General features: G+C 47.1%; 1 protein-coding gene across 12 annotated transcripts in view; it reads left to right on the plus strand.

The window, feature by feature from the left end:
• Positions 1-17917, plus strand: part of MLANA (melan-A) — a 106868-nt gene that overhangs the window by 18775 nt on the left and 70176 nt on the right. For 3 of the 12 annotated variants that reach the window (XM_025432694.3, XM_025432697.3, XM_025432699.3), the window contains exon 1: positions 12572-12733. The exons of 5 other annotated variants lie outside the window; for them this stretch is intronic. The gene's annotated coding sequence lies outside the window, so the exon portion shown is untranslated. Of the gene's footprint in view, positions 1-12558; positions 12734-17917 lie in introns of those variants that run through there. 4 more of the 12 variants (XM_049116075.1, XM_049116074.1, XM_025432696.3 and 1 more) reach the window with 4 other exon arrangements.

Genomic DNA, 17917 nt, shown 5'->3' on the forward strand with positions numbered 1-17917 from the left:
AGGGCATGGTTCTTAGACTAAAACCCACAGCCTTTCCACTGCCCAGGCTCCTATGTCTGCTGGGATGAGAGGTTCAACTTTCTTCACAGAAGGGGCCAGTGGAGAACTGCACTCAGGAACTGTGGTGTCCCAGAGGCCCTCCAGCACCTTGGGACTGCCCCTGCACAGTGTGTGGGGCGACAGGTTTCAACTCCCTTCATGGAGAAGCTAGCCTTCTAGGAAGGCCTGAGCCTCAAAACTCAGGCCAGCTCATTTCTGTATGCTCCATACAACCTCTGGGGAGTCAGGGTCTCACAGGCCTCTGGGAGAGGGAGGTCTAGTGGTGAGCATATTCAGGGAGAGGTTTGTCCTCAGAGGAAAGTAGCTTGTTTTCCCTTGGTGCCGCCACCACTGCTGAGACCCTGTCCCCAGACCCTGAGGTGAGAAGCTAGCCGCCAGGGGACACTCCAGGAAGGCCTAGGTCCCCTACAGGTGCAAAGCACCTTCCTAGGCCCCTCCAAACTTATTGAAGAGCTGGTTTCTCAAGCCCTTCCTGGAGATGGCAGTGGAAAGCTCCTCCATGGGCCCCTTGGGCCCAGGATTCAGGACAGTGATATAGGTTCTTTTTTTTTTTAAAAAAGACTTTATTTATTCATGAGAGACACAGGCAGAGGGAGAAGCAGACTCCACACAGGGAGCCTGACATGGGACTTGATCCCGGGTCCCCAGGATCACACCCCGGGCCGAAGGCGGCGCTAAACCGCTGAGCCACCAGGGCTGCCCGTGATATAGGTTCTAATGCTGGAAGGTGAGAAGGTTGTGGAAAGCTGCACTCTAAGAATGCTGATTGCTCACAGTTATCTATATAGCATTTCCATGGCCTCTCCATTTCTGTGGAAATAGATTTTACCTCCCTTAAGTGAGAGGCTGGTTGAAAGCTGCAGTGCAGGATTGCTTGTGTTTCAGAGTTCAGTAAAGCATATTTCCATGGCACCTCCTCACCTACAGTGGAGGTAGGTTCTAACTCCCATAGGTGAGAGGATAGCTGAAAGCTACATTCAAAGAATGATTCTGAGAGTTGAGCACAGGGCCTTTCCTTTGGGCCTTCACCCCTGCTGTAGACATAGGTTCTAACTCCTTTATGTTAGAGGATTGTCAGAAGCTGCCTGCAAGGAACGCTTATTTCCCAGAGTTAGGTAGCTTGTATTTCCCTCGAGCTTCTACAGGTTCTTTGGATATAGGTCCTAATGCCTTTAGTGAGAGGGTAGTGGAAAGCTCCTCTCAAGAAACACTGATTGCTCACAGTTAACTACATAGCCCCTCCTGTGGAAATAGCTTCTACCTCCCTTAGGTGAGAGGCTGGTTGAAAGCTGCAGGGCAGGAATGCTTGTGTCTCAGAGTTCAGTACAGTGTATTTCCATGGCGCCCCCTCACCTACAGTGGAGCTATATTTTAACTCCCGTATGTGAGAGGGTAGTTGAAAGCTGTGTTCAAGGAATGCATGTTTCTGAGAGTTAAGCACAGTGCATTTCCATTGGGCCTCCACACCTGTTGTTGACAGATTCTAACTCCCTTATGTTACAGGCTTGTCAGAAACTGCCTTCAAAGTCTTTGTTTCTCAGAGTAAAGACCACATTTCCCTCGAGCCTCCACAGGTACTTTTGATATATACATATGTATATGTATATATATATATATATATATTAAATTTTATTTATCTATTCATGAGAGACACAGGCAGAGGAAGAAGCAGGCTTCAAGGAGGGAGCCTGATGTGGGACTCGATCCCGGGTCTCCAGGAACATGCCCTGGGCCAAAGGCAGGCACTAAACGGCTGAGCCACCCAGGGATCCCTAGAAAGCATATACATTCTAATGCTTTTCTGTGAGAGAGTAGTGGAAAGCTGCACTCAAGAAACGCTTGTTTCTCACCGTTAACTATATAGCATTTCCACCGCACTTCTAGTCCTGTGGAGATAGCTTCTACCTCCCTAACATGAGAGGCTTTTTGAAAGCTCAAGTGCAGGAATGCTTGTTTCTCAGAGTTAAGTACAGTGCATTTCCAAGTCACCTCTTCACCTACAGTTGAGCTACGTTCTAACTGCCATAGTTTAGAGGGTAGTTGAAAGTTGCATTCAAGGAACGCTTGTTTCTAAGAGTTGAGTACAGTGCATTTCCGTTGGGCATCCACACCTACTGTTGACATAGGTTCTAACTCCCTCATGTTAGAGGCTTGCCAGAAGCTGCCTTCTAGAAATGCTTCTTAGAGTTAAGTATATCCTATTTTCCTCAAGCCTCCACAGGTTCTTTTGATATATTTTCTTTTTTCTTTTTAAGATTTTTATTTATTTATTCATGAGAGATGCATAGAGAGAGAGAGAGAGAGAGGCAGAGACATAGGTAGAGGGAGAAGCAGGCTCTATGCAGGGAGCCTGATGTGGGACTCGGTCCTGGGTCTCCAGGAGGACACCCTGGGCTGAAGGTGGCACTAAACCGCTGAGCCACCTGGGCTGCCCTTGATATATTTTCTAATGCCTTTATGTGAGAAGGTATTGGAAAGCTGCTTTGAAGGAACTCTTTTTCCTCAGAGTAAGTAGATTGCTTTTCCGAAGTGCTTACACACCTCCTGTTGAGTTTGGTTCTAACTCCTTTATGTGTGAGCCTAGTAAAAGCTGATAGGTGATGAGCATTGAGGAGGGCACTTGATGGAATGAGCACTGGGTGTTATATGTTGGCAATGCTTGTTTCTTGGAGTTAAGAACATCACATTTCCTTTTTTTTTTTTTTAAAGATTTATTTATTTATTTATTCATGAGAAACAGAGAGAGAGAGAGAGAGAGAGAGAGAGAGAGAGAGAGGCAGAGACACAGGCAGAGGGAGAAGCAGGCTCCATGCAAGGAGCCCGATGTGGGACTCGATTCCGGGTCTCCAGGATCACACCCTGGGCTGAAGGCAGCGCTAAACCGCTGCGCCACCGGGGCTACCCAAGAACATCACATTTCCAATGTGCCTCCACATTACTGTTGAGATAGGGCTAACTCTTTTATGGGAGAGGCTAGTAAAGCTTATTCCAGGAATGTTTTTTTCACAGTAAGTACAGCGGATTTACATTTAACTTCCACACCTACTTTATTTATTTTTTTTAATTTTTATTTATTTATGATAGTCACACACAGAGAGAGAGAGAGAGAGAGAGAGAGAGAGAGAGAGAGAGGCAGAGACACAGGCAGAGGGAGAAGCAGGCTCCATGCACCGGGAGCCCGATGTGGGATTCGATCCCGGGTCTCCAGGATCGCGCCCTGGGCCAAAGGCAGGCGCCAAACCGCTGCGCCACCCAGGGATCCCCCACACCTACTTTAGACATGGTTTCCAACTCCCTTACGTGAGAGTCTAGTTTCAAACCTCTTTCAAGGAAGGCTTGTTTCTCAAAGTACAGCACATTTCCATGGTACCTCCTCACCTACAGTTGAGTTAGGTTCTAAATCCCATATGTGAGATGCCTGTTGAAGCTTCATTAACAACTTTCTGTTTTCTCAGATTTAAGTACATCATCTTTCTGTTGAGAGTCCACAGCTAGTGTTGAGAAAGGTTCTAACTCCCATATGTGATAACTTAAGTTGAAAACTAAATATCGAGCAGTCCGGGTGGCTCTGCAGTTTAGCGCCACCTTCAGCGCAGGGTGTGATCCTGGAGACCTGGAATCGAGTCCCACGTTGGGCTCTCTGCATGGAGCCTGCTTCTCCCTCTGCCTGTGTCTCTGCTTCTCTCTCTCTGTGTGTCTCATGAATGAATAAATAAAATCCTATAAAACAAAACAAAACTAAACTAAACTAAAAATCAAGGGACGCTTGTTACAGAGAGTTATGTACATTGAATTTCCATTGTGTCTCCACCCTCACTGTTCTTTTTTTTTTTTTAATCTTTTTAATTGGAGTTCAATTTGCCAACATATAGCATAACACCCAGTGCTCATCCCACCAAGTGCCCCCCTCAGTGCCCATCACCCAGTCACCCCAACCCCCCACCCACCTCCCCTTGTTCATTTCCAGAGTTAGGTGTCTCTCATGTTTTGTCACCCTCACTGATATTTTCACTCATTTTCTCTCCTTTCCCTTTATTCCCTTTCACTAATTTTTATATCCCCCAAGTGAATGAGACCATATAATGTTTGTCCTTTTCCGATTGACTTACTTCACTCAGCATAGTACCCTCCAGTTCCATCCACGTTGAAGCAAATGGTGGGTATTTGTCATTTCTAATGGCTGAGTAATATTCCATTGTATACATAGACCACATCTTCTTTATCCATTCATCTTTCGATGGACACCGAGGCTCCTTCCACAGTTTGGCTATTGTGGACATTGCTACTAGAAACGTTGGGGTGCAGGTGTCTCAGTTTTTCCCTGCATCTCTATCTTTGGGTAAATCCCCAGCAGTGCAATTGCTGGGTCATAGGGCAGGTCTATTTTTAACTCTTTGAGGAACCTCCACACAGTTTTCCAGAGTGGCTGTACTAGTTCACATTCTCACCAACCGTGCAAGAGGGCTCCCCTTTCTCCACATCCTCTCCAACATTTGTTGTTTCCTGTCCTGTTAATTTTCACCATTCTCTCTAGTGTGAGATGGTATCTCATTGTGTGTGTGTGTGTGTGTGTGTTTTAAAGATTTTATTTATTTATTCATGACAGACAAACACACCCACACACACAGAGGCAAAGACACAGGCAGAGGGAGAAGCAGGCTTCATGCAGGGAGCCAGACGTGGGACTGGATCCCGGGTCTCCAGGATCACACCCTGGGCTGAAGGCGGCGCTAAACCGCTGAGCCACCGGGGCTGCCCTCATTGTGGTTTTTATTTGTATTTCCCTGATGGCAAGTGATGCAGAGCATTTTCTCTTGTGCATGTTGGCCATGTCTATGTCTTCCTCTGTGAGATTTCTCTTCATGTCTTTTGCCCATTTCATGATTGGATTGTTTGTTTCTTTGCTGTTGAGTTTGATAAGTTTTTTAAATAGATCTTGGATACTAGCCCTTTATCTGATAGGTCATTTGCAAATATCTTCTCTCACTTTGTAGGTTGTCTTTTAGTTTTGTTGACTGTTTCTTTTGCTGTGCAGAAGTTTTTATCTTGATGAAGTCCCAATAATTCATTTTTGCTTTTGTTTCCCTTGCCTTCATAGATGTATCTTGCAAGAAGTTGCTGTGGCCAAGTTCAAAAAGGGTGTTGCCTGTGTTCTCCTCTAGGATTTTAATGGATTCTTGTCTCACATTAGGTCTTTCATCCATTTTGAGTTTATCTTTGTGTATGGTATAAGAGAATGGTCTAGTTTCATTCTTCTGCACGTGGCTGTCCAATTTTCCCAGCACCATTTATTGAAGAGACTGTCTTTTTTCCAGTGGATAGTCTTTCCTGCTTTGTCGAATATTAGTTGACCATAAAGTTGAGGGTCCACTTCTGGATTCTCTATTCTGTTCCATTGATCTCTGTTTTTGTGCCAGTGTCACACTGTCTTGATGATCACAGCTTTTTTTCTCTCTCTCTTATTCTTTATTAATTTTTTAAAAGATTTTATTTATTTATTCATGAAAGACACACACAGAGAGAGGCAGAGACACAGGCAGAAGGAGAAGCAGGTTCTATGCAGGGAGCCTGACATGGGACTCGATCCCGGGTCTCCAGGATCACGCCCTGGGCCGAAGGCAGTGCTAAACCACTGAGCCACCCAGGGATTCCCTGATCACGGCTTTGTAGCTTAACAAGACAGGAAACAACAAATGTTGGAGAGGATGTGGAGAAAGGGGAGCCCTCTTGCACGGTTGGTGGGAATGTGAACTGGTACAGCCACTCTGGAAAACCGTGTGGAAGTTCCTCAAAGAGTTAAAAATAGATCTGCCCTATGACCCAGCAATTGCACTGTTGGGGATTTACCCCAAAGATACAGATGCAGTGAAAAACTGAGACACCTGCACCTCAATGTTTATAGCAGCAATGTTTACAATAGCCAAACTGTGGAAGGAGCCTCAGTGTCCATTGAAAGATGAATGGATAAAGAAGATGTGGTCTATGTATACAATGGAATATTACTCAGCCATTAGAAATGACAAATACCCACCATTTGCTTCAACGTGGATGGAACTGGAGGGTATTATGCTGAGTGAAGTAAGTCAATCGGAAAAGGACAAACATTATATGGTTTCATTCATACAGGGAATATAAAAAATAGTGAAAGGGAATAAAGGGGAAAGGAGAGAAAATGAGTGGGAAATATCAGAGAGAGAGACAGAACATAAGAGGCTCCTAACTCTGGGAAACAAACAAGGGGTAGTGGAAGGGGAGGTGGGCGGGGGGATGGGTGACTGGGTGATGGGTACAGAGGGGGACAGTTGACAGGCTGAGCACTGGGTGTTATACTATATGTTGGCAAATCGAACTCCAATAAAAAAAATACATATATTATATTTAAAAGAAAGAGGCCCCAGTGGAGAGCAACGCTTAAGGAACCGTGGTATCCTAGAGGCACTACAGAGGTTTTGGTCCGCCTGTCCAAACCTTTTGGGGAGACACTTTTGAACTCTCTGTATTGAGAATCTAAACCTCTAGGAAGGCTTGAGTTTCAGAACCAAGGCCAGCTCATTTAATTGTGCCCTCCATTTGCTGGGGAGGCAGGGTCTCACAGGCCTCTAGGAGAGGCTTAGTGTTGAACTTAGTTTGGGAGATGTTTGTTCTCAGAAAATGTAGCCTGCTTTCAGTTGAGCTACTACCACTGCAGAAACACATGTTCTAACTCTCTGAAGTAAGAAACTAGTCTCAAGGTGCACTCCAGGAAGGCCTATGTCCCCCTAGAGTTGGACAGCACCTTTCTGGGCCCCTGCAAATTTCCTAAGGATCTGTCATTTCAAACCCTTCCTGGAGAGGCTAGTGGAAAACTGTTCTTATGGGACCCTTGGGCCCAGGGTTCAGGACAGTGAGTGTCATTGGGTTTGCAGCCAAATGAGCTAGGTAATTCCTGGGAGGGGCTAGCTGAAAGGTTCATTCAAGGATCGTTAAATCCTCAGCGTTCAGTAGATCTCTTCGTCTTTTCACCTCCAACAACTGTGGAGAGGGTGTGCTAACTCACACCAGTAACAGACTCCTTATAAGTTGAAGGCCTGTAAAGATGATTTCATGGTGAAAAATACCTGGATTCTCCAGTGTCTCTACAACACTAAGGCTGGAGCAGGTAGCTAAACTCCCTCGGCTGTGAGGGCTCATTTAAAGGTTCCATAAGCAAGGCCATGTGTTTCAGCCCAAGCCCACAGCCTTGCCACTGTCCAGACTTGTCTGCTCATCTGAGGGGTTTGGTTTTCCTCACAGAGGATGCCAGAGGAGAGCTGCACTCTAGGAAATGTTGTGTCCTAAGGGGCCTTACAACGTTTTTGGACTGCCCCTCCAAAATTCTAGGGAGACACTAAATGTGTCTGCCTTTATTGAGAAACTAGCCTTCTGGGAAGGCCTTACCTCAGAACTCAGACCACCTCATTTCCATTGCGTCCCCACAGCCGCTGGGTAGCCAGGGTCTCACAGACCTCTGGGAGAGGCTTAGAGGTGAGCCTACTCTGGGAAAACTTTGTCCTCAGAGGAAAGTAGCCTTCTTTCCCTTGGAGCCCCCATCATTGCTGAGACACATGTTCCAACTTCCTGAGATGAGAAACTTTTCACAAGGTGCACTCTAGGAAGGCCTATATCCCTTAGAGTAGGACAGCACCTTCCAGGGCCCATCCAATCTTCCTGAAGAGTTGGCTTCTCAAGCCCTTCTTGGAGAAGCCAGTGCAAAGCTGCCCTCACAGGACCCTTGGGCGCAGGGTTCAGGACAGTGAGCATATTGGGACTCTGGCCATATGTGGAGCTAAAAAATTGCTCCCACCTGGAAGGGGCTAGCTGAAAGTTTCATTCAAGGAATGTGTTCAGTATTCCTCAGCATTCAGTAGGTCGCATAGTCTTTTCACCTCCATACCAACTGTGGAGAAGGTGTGTTAAGTCATCCCGGTGAGAGATACGTTGTAAGCTAAAGGCCAGGAAAGCTGCTTTCTCAGTAAAAAGTGCCTGGACACTCCAATGGCTCTCCACCACCAAGGATGGATATACCTGCTAAAATTCTTCAAATCTGAGGAATCGTTGAAAGGTTCCATCTGGGAGGGCTTGGTTCTCAGACTGAAGCCTTCAGCCTTGCCACTGCTAAGACTTGAATGCTCTGCTGGTGTTCGACTTTTCTCATGGATGAGGCCAGAGGAGAGCTGTACTCAAGGAACTGTGGTGTCCTGGAGGCTTTCTAGCGCTTTTCAACAGGCCCTTCAAAACTTCTGGGAGATCAGTTGAACTTCCTTCATTGAGAAGCTAGCCTTTGGGAAGGCCCAAGCCTCAGATTCAGGCCAGCCCATTTCCATTGTGCCCCTGCATCTACGGGGGAGGAAGAGACTCACAGGCCTCTGGAGGGGGCTTAGTGGTGAGCTTAGTCAGGTAGAGATTTGTATTGAGAGGAACATAGCCTGCTTTCCCTAGGTGCCACCACCACTGCAGAGAAACATGTTCCATCTCCCTGAGGTAAGAATCTGGTTGCACGGTGCACTCTAGGAACGCCTATGTCCCCTAGAGGTGGACAGAGCTTTCCAAGGCCCCTTCAAACTTCCTAAGGAAGTGGCTTCTCAAGCCCTTCTTGGAGAGGCCAGTGGAAACCTGCCCTCTAGGGACATTTAGTCCCAGGTTTCAGGATAGTTAATATCATTCACTCTCAAGCCAAATGTGGAGCTAGGAAATTCCTCCTAACTGGGAGGGGCTAGCTGAAAGTTTCATTCAAGGAATGCTAATTCCTCATCTTTCAGTAGGTCGAATAGTCTTTTCACCGCCACAATAACTGTGGAGAGGGTATGATAAATCACCCCAGTGACAGACTCCTTATAAACTGAAGGCCTGTAAAGCTGCTTTCTCAGTGAAAAGTACCTGGACTCTCCAATTGCCCTCCACCACTAAGGATGGGGCTAGCTGCTAAAATCCCTCAGCTCTGTGGGTTCCAGTGATAAGCTGCCCTCATGGACAATTGGGCACAGTGTTCAGTACAGTGAGTGTCATTGGGTCTCCAACCAAATGTGGAGCTAAGAAATTTCTCCCACCTGGGAGGGGCTAGCAGAAAGTTTCATTCAAGGAATGCTAATTCCTCAACTTTCGGTACATAGCATAGTCTTTTCAAGTCTAAACCAACTGTGGAGAAGGTGTGCTAATCATCCCGGTGACAGATTCATTGTAAGCTAACGGCCAGGAAAGTTGCTCTCTCAGTGAAAAGTATCTGGACTCTCGAATAACCCTCCAGCACCAAGATGCATATACTTGCTAAACTGCCTCAACTCTGAGAGTTCATTGAAACTTTCCATCAGGGAGGACTTGGTTCTCAGACTGAAGCCACAGCCTGTCCTCTCCCTGACTCCTCTGCTGGGCTGATGGGTTCGACTTTCCTCAGGAAGAGGCCAGAAGAGAGATGCCTTCAAGGAACTGTGGTGCCAGAGGCCTTCCATCGCTTTTGGACCGGCCCCCCAAAACTTCCGAGAGACTGGTTGAACTCCCTTAATTGAGAAGCTAGCCTTTGGGAAGGCCTGAGACTCAGAACTCAGGCTAGATCATTTTTTGGTCCCTCACCTGTACGAGGGAGGCAAGGACTCATAGGTCTCTGGAGAGGCTTAGTGGTGTGCTTAGTCAGGGAGAGATTTGTATTGCGAGGACATAGACTGCTTTCACTAGACGCTGCCACCACTGCAGAGGCACATGTTCCATCACCCTGATGTGAGAGGCTGGTTGCTTGGTACACTCTAGGAAGACCTATGTCCCCTAGAGGTGGACAGGGCTTTCCAAGGCCCCTCTAAACATCCTAAGGTGCTGGCTTCAAAGCCCTTCTTGGATAGACCAGTGGAAAACTGCCCTCAAGGGACACTTGGGCCCAGGATTCAGGACAGATAGTGCATTTGATCTCCAGTCAAATGTAGAGCTAGGAAATTCCCCCCAACCGGGAGGGACTAGCTTAAAGTTTCATTCCGGGAATGCTAATTGTAAGCTGAAGGCCTGGAAAGCTGTTTTCTCAGGGAAAAGTACCTGGCCTCTCCAAATGTCCTCCAACACCAAGGATGGAGCTAGCTGCTAAACTCCCTCAGGTCTGTGGACTCGTTGAAATGTTCCATCAGAGTGGGCTTGATTCTCAGCCTGAAGACCATAGTCTTGCCACTGCCCAGACTCATCTGGTGGCTTGAAGGTTTTGACTTTCCTCATGGAAGAGGCCAGGGGATAGCTGCACTCAAGAAACTGTGGTCTCCCAGAGGCCCTACAGCTGTTTTGGACTGCCTCTCCAAACCTTCTGTGAGACACATTTGACTCCCTTTATTGAGAAGCTAGCTTTCTGGGAAGGCTTGAGCCTTAGTAGTCAGGCCAGCTCATTTCGATTTTGCCCTCACAGCTGCTGGGGAGGCAGTGTCTTACAGGCCTCTGGGAGAGGCCTAGTGGTGAGTTTAGTCAGGGAGAGCTCTGTCCTCAGAGGAAAGTGCTTCCCCTTTGTGCTGCCACCACTGATGAGACACATGCTCCAACTTTGTGAGGTGAAAAAATAATCGCAAAGTGCCTTCCAGGAAGGCCTACGTCCCCTAGAGTTGGACAGCGCCTTCCAGGGCCTATCTTTTTTTTTTTTTTAGAATTTGAGGATTTAATTAATTAATTTATTATTGCAGTTTGATTTGCCAAAATATAACACCCAGTGCTCATCCCGTCAAGTGTCCCCCTCAGTGCCCATCACCCAGTCACCACACTCCCCCACCCACCTCCCCTTCCACTACCCCTTGTTCGTTTCCCAGAGTTAGGAGTCTCTCATGTTCTGTCAGCCTCTCTGATATTTCCCACTCATTTTCTCTCCTTTCCCCTTTAATTCCTTTCACTATTTTTTATATTCTTCCAGGGCCCAACTAATCTTCCTGAGGATCTGGCTTCTCAAGCCCTTCCTGGATAGACCAATGGAAAGCTCCCTCAGAGGACCCCTGGGCCAAGGGTTAAAGACAGTGAGTGTCATTGGGTCAAATGTGGAGCTAAGAAATTTCTCCCACCTGAGAGGGGCTACCTAAAGTTTCATTCAAGGAATGCTAATTCCTGAGCATATAGTAGGTCACATAGTCTTTTCACCTCCACACCAACTGTGGAGAAAGTGTGCTATCTTATCCCAGTGAGAGACTCATTGTCAGCTAAAGGCCAGGAAAGCTGCTTTCTCAGTGAAAAGTACTTGGATTCTCCAATGGTCTTCCACCACCAATGATGGATATACCTGCTAAAATTTCTCAAATCTGAGGAATCATTGAAAGGTTCCCTTAAGGGAGGGCTTGGTTCTCAGACTGAAACTCACAGCCTTGACAATGCTGAGACTCTAATGCTGGGCTGATGGGTTGGACTTTCATCTTGGATGAGGCCAGAGGAGAGCTGTAATCAAGGAATTGTGGTGTCCAAGAGGACTTCTAGTGCTTTTCAACAGGCCCTCCAAAACTTCTGGGAGACCAGTTGAGCTCTCTTGATTGAGAAGCTACCCTTTGGAAAGGACTGAGCCACAGACTCAAGCCAGCTCATTTTCATTGCGCCCCCAAAACTGTTGGTGAGGCAGGGTTGCACAGGCCTCTGGGACAGGCCTAGAGGTGAGCTTAGTCAGGGAAAGCTTTGTCCTTTGAGGGATGTGGCCTGCTTTCACTTGGCACCACGGCCACCGGCCACCGCAGAGACGCATGTTCCGTCTGCTGAGGTGAGAAGCTAGAAGCACGGTGCACTCTAGGAAGGCCGATGTCCCCTAGAGGTGGACACGGCTTTTGAAGGCCCCCCCAAACTTCCTGAGGTGCTGGCTTCTCAAGCCCTTCTGGGATAGACCAGTGAAGAGCCACCCACAGGGGACCCTTGGGCCCAGGGTTCAGGACAGTGAGTGCCCTTGGGTCTCTATTGTACGGTGGAGCCAGGAGCCAGGAGCCAGGGCATACCTCCCACCTGGGAGGGACTAGCTGACAGTTTCATTCAAGGGACGCTCGTTCCTCAACGTTCAGGTCGTCGCACGGTCTTTTAACCTCCACAAAAACTGTGGAGAGGATGTGGCTAAGTCACCTGGTGACAGACTGGTTGAAAGCTCAAGGTCAGTCAGGGAAGCTGCTTTCTCAGGGAAAGCAGGGAAGCTCTCATTTTTCAGGGAAGCTGAAAAATGCCTGGCTTCTCCAATGTCCCTCCACCAGCAAGGCTGGAGGTACCCACAAGCCCCCCTTAGCTCGGAGTGCTCATTTCTAAGTTACATCTTGGGGGGCTGGCTTCTCAGGCCGAAGCCAACAGCCTGGCTGGCTACAGGCCAGACTCATCTGCTGGACTGAGCAGATGGACGTTCTGTTCAGAAGGAGCCAGTGGGGTGCTCTCCTCAAGGCAGCGTTGTGTCCCAGAGGCCTTCCAGCGCTTTTGAACTGACCTTCTAAAAGTTCCAGGAAGAGGGGTCTGAACCCCCTTCATGTAGAAGCTGGCCTTCGGGAAGGCCTGAGCCTCAGAACTCAGGCCTGCTCATTTCCATTGTGACCTCACAACTGCTGGGGAGTCGGTGTCTCCCAGGTGTCTGGGAGAGGCTTCGCTGTGAGCTTAGGCAGGGAGAGCTTTGCCCTCAGACGAATGTAGCCTGCTTTCACTTGGTGCCACCACCGCCCTCGAAACAGATGTTCCATCTACCTGAGGTGACAAGGTAGACACACGGCGCACTCTGGGAAGGGTCTATATACCCTGGGGGTGGACGGGCCTTTTGTAGGCCCCTCCAAACTTCCTGAGGTGCTGGCTTCTCAAGCCCTTCCCAGGCAGAGACCAGTGGAAATCTCCTCTCTCGGGATCCTTTGGCCCAGGTTGCAGGACAGCGAGTACCATTGGGTTTGCAGCCTAAAGTGGAGGCAGAGCACACCTCCCGCCTTGGGGGAGGTGAATAGCCAAAAGTTTCGTTCAAGGAACGCCAGTTCCTCAACGTTCGACAGGTCACACGGTCTTTTCACCTCCACACCAACTGTGGAGAGGATGTGTGCCTTGTCACCCCATTGACAGATTTGTACGCTGAAGGCCAGGAAAGCTGCCTTTTCTCAGTGAAAGATTCCTGACCTCTCCAATGGGCCTCCACCCCCAAGGCTAGAGGTGCCTGCTAACCTCCCTCGGTTCTGAGTTGCTCGTTGAAAGCTCACATCATGGATTGCTAGCTTCTGAGACTGAGGCCAACGGCCTAGCCCAGTGGCAAGCCTCTTCTGCAGGGCCGAGAGGTTTGACTTTTGTCTGGGAAGCAGCCAGCAGAGAGTTGCCCTCGAGGAACTGTAGAATCCTAGAGGCCCTAGGGCACTTTTGGATCTTGCCTCCAAACCTTCAGTGGGCACAAGTTTGATCTCCTTTCATTGTGAAGGCAGCCCTCTGAGGATTCCTGGGACACGGTGCTCAGGCCAGCTCATTTCCACTGTGCCCTCACAGCTGCTGGGGTGGCAGTGTCCCACAGGCCCCTGGGGGCCTAGTGGTGAGCTTAGCCAGGGAGAGCTTTGTCTTGGGGGGAAAATAGCCTGCTTTCCCTTGGCCTCACCACCCCTGCGGAGATCCCTGTTCCACCTCCCTGAGGTCTTTTCACGTCCACAACAATTGTGGAGTTTCTGTACTAACTCACCCTGGTGACAGACTCCTTGTAAGCTAAAGGCCCAGAAGCTGCTTTCTCAGCGAAAAGTACCTGAACTCTCCACAGTTTCTCCAACACCAAGGCTGGAGCTAGCTACTAAACTCCCTCAGCGGTGAGGGATCATTAAACGTTCCCTAGGGCAGGGCTTGGACCTCAGACTGAAGCCCAAAGGCTTGCCACTGCCCAGTCTTGTCTCCTGGGCTGAGAGATTTGACTTTTCTCACTGTAGGCACCTGTAGAGAGCTGACCTTAAGGAACTGTGGTATCACAGAGGCTCTATAGCACTTTTGGACTGCCCCTCCAAAATGTCAGGGGAGACAGGAGTAAACTCCCATCATTGGGTAGCTAGCCTTCTGAGAATACCTGAACCTCAGAACTCAGGCCTCTTCACTTACATTATGTTCACACAGCTGCTAGGTAGGCAGAGTCTCACAGGTCTCTGGGAGACTGACTAAGCTATTTTTCAGAGGAAAATAGCCTACTTTCCCTTGGCTCTGCCACCACTGCTGAGATCCATGTTCCACCTCCCTGAGGGGCAATGTTAGTCACATGGTGCACTCCAGGAACACCTATGTCGCCTAGAGGCAGACAGGGCTATCCTGGCCTCCCCAAACTTCCTGAGGAGCTGGCTTCTCAAGCACTTCATAGAGAGGCCTGGAAAGCTGCTCTCAGGTGACCCTTGGGTTCAGGGTTCAGGACAGTGAGTGCCATTGGGTCTCTGTCCTAAGGTTGAGCCAGAGCACACCTCTATACTTGGAGGGATAAGCTGAAAGTTTCACTCAAGAAATGCTACTTCCTCTGTGTTCAGTAGATACAGTGGTTTTTCACTTCCACAACTGTGGAGAGGGAATGCTAAATCACCCTTGTGACAGACTCCTGGTAAACTGCAGGTCAGGAAATCTGCTTTCTCACTGAAAAGTACCTGGCCTCTCCCCTTCCTTTCCATCACAAAGCCTGGAGCTAGCTTCTAAACTACCTCAGTTGTGAGGGCTCATTTAAATATTATCTAATGGAGGGTTTGGGTCTCAGACTAAAGCCCTGAGCCTTGCCACTGCCCATACTTGTATATTGGGCTGAGAGATTCAAATTTACTCACAGAAGGTGCCAGTGGATAGATGCCCTCAAGGAACTGTAGTGTCCCAGAGGCCCTATAGTGTTTTTGGACTGCCCCTGTAAACCATCTGAGGAAACATGTTTGACCTCCCTTTATTGAGAAGCTAGACTTCTGGGAAGGCCTGAGCCACAGACTCAGGCCAGATCATTTCCATGGCTCCCCCACAACTTCTGGGAAGGCAAGGTCTCACAGGCCTCTGGGAGAGGCTTAGTTGTAAGGTTAGTGATCCAGAGCTTTCTCCACAGAGGAATATAATCTGCTTTCACTTGGATTCACTACCACTGCTGAGACATAAGTTCCAATTCCTAAGGTGAGAAACAAGTTGCAAGGTGCACTCCAGGAAGGCCTATGAACCCTCAAGGTAGACAGCGCCTTCCAGAACCTCTCCAAACTTCCTGAGGAGCTGGCCTCTCAAGCGCTTCCTGAAGAAGCCAGTGGAAAGTTGCCCTCACTGGACCCTTGGGACCAGGATTAGGATAGTGCCTGTCACTGGGTCTCCAACCTATGTGGAGCTAGGAAATTCCTCCCCCACTGGGTCTAGCTGGAAGTTTCATTCAAGGAACACTGATTCCTCAGTGTTCAGTACATCTCATGGTCTTTCACGTTGAAAACAACTATGGAGTTTGTGTGCTAACTCACCCTGGTGACAGACTCCTTGTAAGCTGAAGGCCTCGAAAGCTGCTGTCTCAGTGAAAAGTACCTAGACTCTCCACTGTCTCTCCAACACCAAGGCTGGCGCTAGCTGTAAGTCCTTCAGCTGTGAGGGAACATTTAAAATTCCCTAATGGAGGTGAAAGAACAGCAAATAAAACCTACACCCAGAAGAAGAGACTTAATAAAGATTTGAGCACAAAAAAAAAAAAAAAAAAAAGATTTGAGCACAACTCAATGAAATAGAGACTAGAAGAACTGTGGAAGAGATCAACAAAACCAGGAGTTGGTTCTTTGAAAGAATTAAGATAGACAAAACATTAGCCAGTCTTATTAAAAACAAAGGAGAAACGACTCAAATTAATAAAATCATGAATGAGAAAGGAGAGATCACCACCAATACCAAGGAGATACAAATGATTTTTAAAACTTATGAGCAGCTATATGCCAATAAATTAGGCAATCTAGAAGAATAGACACATTTCTCGAAAGCCACAAACTACCAAAACTGGAACAGGAAGAAATAGAAAACCTGAACAGGTCAATAACCAGGGAGGAAATTGAAGCAGTCATCAAAAACCTCCCAAGACACAAAATCCAGGGCCAGATGGCTTCTCAGGGGAATTCTATCAAATGTTTAAAGAAGAAACAATACTTATCCTACTAAAGCTGTTCAGAAAGAAAGGGATGGAATACTTCCAAACTCATTTTATGAGGCCAGCATCACCTTAATTCCAAAACCAGACAAAGACCCCACCAAAAAGGAGAATTATAGACCAATATCCCTGATGAACAGAGATGCAAAAGTTCTCAACAAGATACTAGCCAATAGGATCCAACAGTACATTAAGAAGATTATTCACCATGACCAAGTGGTGGGATTTATCCCCATGATGCAAGGCTGGTTCAACACTCATAAAGAAATCACTGTGATAGATCATATCAACAAGAGAAAAAACAAGAACCATATGATCCTCTCAATAGATGCAGAGAAAGCACTTGACAAAACACACCATCCATTCTTGATCAAAACTCTTCAGAGTGTAGGGATAGAGGGAACATTCCTCAGCATCTTAAAAGCCATCTATGAAAAGCCCACAGCAAATATCATTCTCAATGGGGAAACACTGAGAGCCTTTCCCCTAAGATCAGGAACATGACAGGGATGTCCACTCTCACCACTGCTATTCAACATAGTATTAGAAGTCCTAGCCTCAGCAATCAGGCAACAAAAATAAATAAAAGGCATTCAATAGGCAAAGAAGAAGTCAAACTCTCCCTCTTTGCAGATGACATGATACTCTACATAGAAAACCCAAAAAAACTCCACCCCAAGATAGCTAGAACTCATAAAGCAATTCGGCAGTGTGGCAGGATACAAAATCAATGCCCAGAAGTCAGTGGCATTTCTATACATTAAAAATGAGACTAGGGATCCCTGGGTGGCGCAGCGGTTTAGCGCCTGCCTTTGGCCCAGGGCGCGATCCTGGAGACCCGGGATCGAATCCCACGTCAGGTTCCCGGTGCATGGAGCCTGCTTCTCCCTCTGCCTGTGTCTCTGCCTCTCTCTCTCTCTCTCTCTGTGACTATCATAAATAAAAAAAAAAAAATTAAAAAAAAATCTTTAAAAAAAAATAAAAAAAATAAAAATGAGACTGAAGAAAGAGAAATTAAGGAATCAATCCCATTTAGAATTGCACCCAAAAGCATAAGATACGTAGGAATAAACCTAACCAAAGAAGTAAAGGAGCTATACCCTAAAAACTACAGAACACTTCTGAAGAAATTGAGGAGGACACAAAGAGATGGAAAAATATTCCATGTTCATGGATTGGAAGAATTAATATTGTGAAAATGTCAATGCTACCCGGGGCAATTTACACATTTAATGCAATCCCTATCAAAATACCATGGACTTTCTTCAGAGAGTTGGAACAAATCATCTTAAGATTTGTGTGGAATCAGAAAAGACTGTGAATAGCCAGGGGAATATTAAAAAAGAATACCATATCTGGGGGCATCACAATGCCAGATTTCAAGTTGTACTACAAAGCTGTGATCATCAAGACAGTGTGGCACCGGCACAAAAAACAGACACCTAGATCAATGGAACAGAATAGAGAGTCCAGAAGTGGGCCCTCAACTCTATGGTCAACTAATATTCGACAAAGCAGGAAAGATGTCCACTGGAAAAAAGACAGTCTCTTCAATAAATGGTGCTGGGAAAATTGGACAGCCACATGCAGAAGAATGAAATTAGACCATTCTCTTACATCATACACAAAGATAAACTCAAAATGGATGAAAGATTTAAATGTGAGACAAGAATCCATCAAAATCCTAGAGGAGAATACAAGCAACACCCTTTTTGAACTTGGCCACAGCAACTTCTTGCAAGATACATCCACGAAGGCAAAAGAAACAAAAGCAAAAATGAACTATTGTGACTTAGTCAAGATGAAAAG

The sequence above is a fragment of the Canis lupus genome, chromosome 11, assembly GCF_003254725.2.
Source record: "Canis lupus dingo isolate Sandy chromosome 11, ASM325472v2, whole genome shotgun sequence".
NCBI lineage: Eukaryota > Metazoa > Chordata > Mammalia > Carnivora > Canidae > Canis > Canis lupus.